Here is a 6,044-nt window from a genome sequence, read left to right on the forward strand (position 1 = left end):
AAATGAGCATTAGTAATGTTTATTATAATTTAGTTTTCGAATGTTTATTACTTTTTTTTACTCTTATTGCCTTTAATATAACATAATTATTATTTTTCTATTATAAATTATATAATCGAGTATTATATAATTATATTATTATAGAATTATATTATAGAATTGTATATAATTAGAATAAAGAGGAAGACAAAATTATCTAGATTTTACTAAATTTCCGCGTTTCCGCGCGTTTTGTTCCGCCTTGATTCCGTTTTGATCTCCTGCCGTCCCATGGCACGGAAAACGGAATCAGAACACGGAATCGGAAAAGTGAAATGGTAGGGGCAACCAATCAGCATCGTTCCATTCCGATTTTGTGGGAATTAGGCTGGAGTCACATGGAGCGGAAATTACAGCGGAACGGAACAGTGAAACCAATCAGAACTCTACAATTATTCCGCTGCTTTACTTTCTGCGATTGTGATTGGTCTCGCTGTTCCGTTCCGCTGTAGATTTCCGCTCAATGTGGCTCCAGCCGCAGGCCGGATTTGGTATGCGCCTGGCTCCTGATTGGTCACCGCATGCGTTTGCCGCAGCTCACCGCATACATGGAGTCTTAGCTTATTTCGAATATTTCGATTATTGGATTATCTCGCAATTAAGCCCAAGGCACATAGAAAAACGTAAGACCGTAAACATAATCAGTAAGCGAATTGGCTGTGGCCGCTTACGTTCTCAACTGTGATTGGTCAATTCGCTTATGCTGGATTTACATTGGCCGCAGCAAGCGTCAAGCAGCGGAGCAGCAACCAACTAGCGTGGCAATATTTTTTACGCTACTGTAATTATCGCCACTCTGGTTGGTTGCTGCTCCGCTGCTTGATGCTTGCTGCGTCCAGTGCAGTCCAGTAGAATCCAGCATTATTGATTACATTAAAGCTATATTAATATTAATATCATAATAAGTAAGTTAAGATTGTATCAAGTAAGTTGTGATTAAGTAAGATTTAAAAAATAGATGAGATAATACAGGATTCTTAATATTCAAAATACAAGAATATGTGAATAAAGGGCATTTAATATAATTATATATATATACATATATATAGGGCAATATTTTAAAAATTAATAATCATACAATTAAACAATAATGAAACCTTATTGACAATATTATAGGTCTACAATATGTTTCAGCTTCATATTAAGCCTTTTTCAGATATAAAAATATTACGCAAAAAATTATAACTATGGTAGCATTCAGCAGACTTAACAGTTTTACAACTGTTTTATGATTCTTCGTTGTGTGTGATATAAGACTATTCCTTTAGATCTAAAAGTATAATCCAATCAGCAAGAGACGGATCATAAAACGGTTGCAAAACTGTTGAATCTGCTAAACGCAGCCTATAAAACAGAGAGACACGAAAATTGCTCATTAAACCCCGGATCTACAATAGAGTTTTAAGCCTTAAGCCATATAAGAACTGCACGAATCATAATCGATTATTTTCCTCGAATTCGACTGTAATTAGTTAATTTCTTACGGCTGAGGGCTTAAAACATTTATTGTAGATCCGGGGTTAAGCGATTGGTTGACCAAATGCATAAATTTCTCGTTATTTTCAAAGTCCAAAAAATTGAAAAAATCATATCAACGATGAAATGTTCGTCAATAGTTAGATATTTAAAATTGTGATATTGTCGTGCAAAATATTATTAATAAATACTGTATATTACAAATTAAACTGGACCTTTATCTATATTAAAATCACATAAAAATTGAAAATAAATATTGAAAAGTTAAAGTAAGGGATTGATTATGATCATATAACAACCTCTATAATAAAATATTAGATTGATTGCAACTTATACCTACGAAATATTATCTCCGGATTCTCTTTTTCAAGGAGGTTTTATCGGTATTCCGACGTCAAATGAGGACTACGGAAAAGTGTGGAAAAAACTGCTTTTAACACTCATAAATCTTATTTCTAAAATTATAATTTTATTTAAGATGACTGTTAAATTGATTAATTTGAAGTGTACACAATGTATATTATTTATTGAGTAAAAAATACAAGGCTTGGTTGAAGAGAGTAGTAACCTCTGAGGCTCTGAAGCGCATGCGCGTGAGCTCGCGACAGCAGAAATGTTATAACCTATACACTTTTTACAACTTCTTTATTAAATATCTCGTTCACTTCTTCGGCAACGTATTATTTTTTTTGCTTTAAATGATAAACGAGATCCTACACTTTCAATATATCAGTTTGTTATTTACTTCTTGACACATTCTGAAAAGATATATCTTTATAACTAATGAATTTTTCATATCCCCCATAATGCCTAGTTCATACTGGATGCGATGGGCGATGAACGACGAGCGATATCCAATAAAAGCTTCGCTTTAGGTCACACGACGATGTAAAGCAGAGATCTTATTGGTTATCGCTCGTCCCGCATCGATCATCGCGCCTAGTGTGAACTAGGCATTAGACATGTGTATTAATCGGACTTTTCAAAAGCGTTTTTTCTGAGTTTGAAGTCGGCAATCCTACCTAAAAACTTAACCTAGGGCTTTAACTACTTTTAAAGAACAATATTTATATTTTTTCATATTTTTCTAGTCACCTTGCCCTAACGATAGAACCTCCTTAAACTGTGATAACTTTTTACGCGGCAAGATATTAGCATTATGTCTTTTAACAAAGAGCACAAATGTCACACATGTATCAGTCGCATCGCGCAACATGTGGTCATATCACAGTCATTTGCTGGATTCACACTGCATCCGATTTTCGTCGTACGACGACTCTGCAACCAATCAGAAAAATTGTATCATCGATATGAAGCAAAATTTTGTTTCCTGATTGGTTGCAGAGTCGTCGTACGACGAAAATCGGATGCAGTGTGAATCCAGCAATTGACATACACATCAAATGACCACGTGATCGTTTTATTCCGATGTCATGCTGTGTAATACATAGATTTCGGAATCAATTTTTATGCACAATATACAGGGGAGTCAGCGATCTAATTCTAGTTATAAATATTTGTGGCTCGCAATCAACGTTTATTACATCATTCTATCCTTGTCTAAGGACAGAATGATGATTATAAGCGTTGGAAGTTTTCCAGGAAAGGGTACAAGCGACACAATATAACCAACGAAACTGGGTGTTTTCCAACAACGTACACAGATGACACAGGCTGCGTTCCGTTTCACGCATATGTGCGCATTCCCCTATAGTATACGTAACGCTCACTATTATAAAATGCGCGCATATGCCTGAAACGGAACGTAGCCACAACAGTGTCTTACACAAAGTGTTCTAACTGTGACACAGTGACTGCTCGACACTGTAAAAAGCTAAGTACGAACGTGTAGAGTATGCCAGTGTTACCAATTAGAGCTCTATCGTTCCAACAAGTCTTTACACAGTGGAGCACAGTGTTACGTTTCTATGTGTCCTAACTGGAAAACAGCCAATTATGGGTGCTTTCCAGCTACGAAACACAGTGTAACACTATTATGTGACACAGTGTTACACAGTGTCGACTTGTAGCTGAAACGCTATTTAGTCACTTTACACTAGTGTTTCTAATAGGAAAAGTATTCTGGTATATTTACTAATTCAAAAGAATATTTTGTCACCTTATTTGTTTCGTATACACTCATGCAATATCGGAATATCATTCCTAGATAAATAAATAGTACAAAATGTAAAAATCTTGGTTATGTTGGTAGCTATGAAGAGACGACACAGTTGAACTCAGCATTTTAGCTGTGTACGATTGTGTCGACTTGTGTCATAGTTGGAAAGCCCCGTGTCGTACACTGTGGCTGTCTTCCCATAGTCCCTTTGCCAATCAGTAAAATAATATTACTAAGGTGACGTCATCTTACTGACTGGAGAAGTGTTCCCATTCTCGCCAGTAAAAAGTGACGTCAGGATTTGTTGCGTTTCTATGCCCTACGCTTTCTACAGTTTTCGTTTCATATTACAGTTTCATTTCATATTTTCGTCATCAGTGATCTTTATTGAATAGGTAAGTAAATAATATACGTATATTCCATGTAGCAATGTTTACTTGCAACTTTGTAATATTTCGGTACCCATGTCTTAAAATAATTGATCCCGGCGACTAAAGAGGTTAGACAACGATTTCGTTCCGGTATCGAAATATTACAGAGTTGCAAGTAAACATTGCTACATGGAATATATATTATTTACTTACCTATTCAATGAAGATCACTGATGACGAAAATATGAAATGAAACTGTAATATGAAACGAAAACTGTAGAAAGCGTAGGGCATAGAAACGCAACAAATCCTGACGTCACTTTTTACTGGCGAGAATGGGAACACTTCTCCAGTCAGTAAGATGACGTCACTCTAGTAATATTATTTTACTGACTGGCAAAGGGACTATGGGAAGACAGCCTGTGTTACACAGTGTCTACTTGTGTCGTAGCTGGAAAGCACCCTATGTGCCTTCCAACAAGCGACACGGTGCGACACAGTGATCGTCTCATCCTTGTTTAACATTGGCGAACAACAAGGACGTACTGGTACACTGTGTGTCACACCGTGTCATGTGTGTCGCTTGTTGGAAGACACCCACTTATCCTTGTCGTTCGCCAACGTTAAACAAAGATGAAATGATAACTGTGTTACACAGCGTCGCTTATTGGAAAGTTCCCGTCACGAGCATCTAAAAAGAGCTTTCCAATTTTACATAAATGTCGTTCTACCTTTTTGTTACCTACAATATTATAAATGTACAGCGAAAGATAGAATGATGTTTGTGTCGATTTATAATATAATATTAAATACTATAAATCAATTATAAACAGTGTTTTCCGTTATCTAGATAAAATTATCTAGATAATCATCTAGATGAAGAAATGGCTTTATCTTATCTTTATCTAGATTATTAAAAATATATACTATATCTTTATTTTATCTTAGATTTAAAAAAATGTTATATTTTTCAATTTATTTAAAATTGTAGAAGAGTATTGTAAGAAATTTTTATGTAAACAATCAACTTCCAGTAGTAGTAGTGATGAAGATTTTTTTTGCGATATACACAACAAATTTGGTAGTTTGACACCAGTCATTCAAAGCGACATTGAAATATTTTCATATTTAGAAAACAAATCAAAAGAATTAGATATTCTGAATTTATATCCACACATTAAACAAATTTTTAAAAAATATAATACATCATTGCCATTATTAGCGTCAGTAGAACGTCTTTTTAGTTGCGGATAACAAATATTAATTCCATGTAGAAACCGTTTATCAGATAATATGTTCGAAAAATTGTTATTCTTAAAAAATAAAGATTTATAAAAATATGAATATATTTTTTGTATCTTAAATTGTTTTACTACTTAATAGTCACTTAAAAACAAAATCATTTTAAAAATTATCTAGATAAAAGTTTTTTAATTTCATCTTTTCCCTAGATTAATGTAAAATTAATCATCTTCTTATCTAAGATAAATTTTTGTGTCATTTATCTTATCTATATGTATCTAGATAATTTTTAATTATCTAAGCGCAACACTGATTATAAGTATTAATACTTATTCATTTCTTTTAATATATCATATATATATATATATATATATATATATATATATATATATAATATATAGATTATTTCGGTTCAACTTATTCTTTATCTTTTTCTAATTCTTAGAAGTAGACAAAGATAAACAGTTGGCTATAAATCAAGATTAAAATTAAACCACAATGACAGAAACAGTTTCATAGATGGAAACAGGAAAACATCCAAATTGAATGCAGTTAAATAAGTGTAGGATAGTACAGCTACTACAGCTGCAGTGTGGCATGGCGGTGGTTGTGATGGCCGCGTAGTCCCCCGTCACCCCCTCGAGTTGCACAAGTTTGGAGTGTTCGCATTTGGCCAACGTGTGTCAGCAGAGAGCAGACAACAGTGAGGCTGAGGCACAAGTAGCGTGTGCGGCATGCGCGAGCAGTTAAGTAGTAGTATACTATAGTGAGTGTTGCCGTTGGACGAGTTGAGTCGA

The sequence above is a fragment of the Cyphomyrmex costatus genome, unplaced genomic scaffold (genome assembly GCF_001594065.2).
Source record: "Cyphomyrmex costatus isolate MS0001 unplaced genomic scaffold, Ccosl1.0 scaffold443, whole genome shotgun sequence".
Taxonomy (NCBI): domain Eukaryota; kingdom Metazoa; phylum Arthropoda; class Insecta; order Hymenoptera; family Formicidae; genus Cyphomyrmex; species Cyphomyrmex costatus.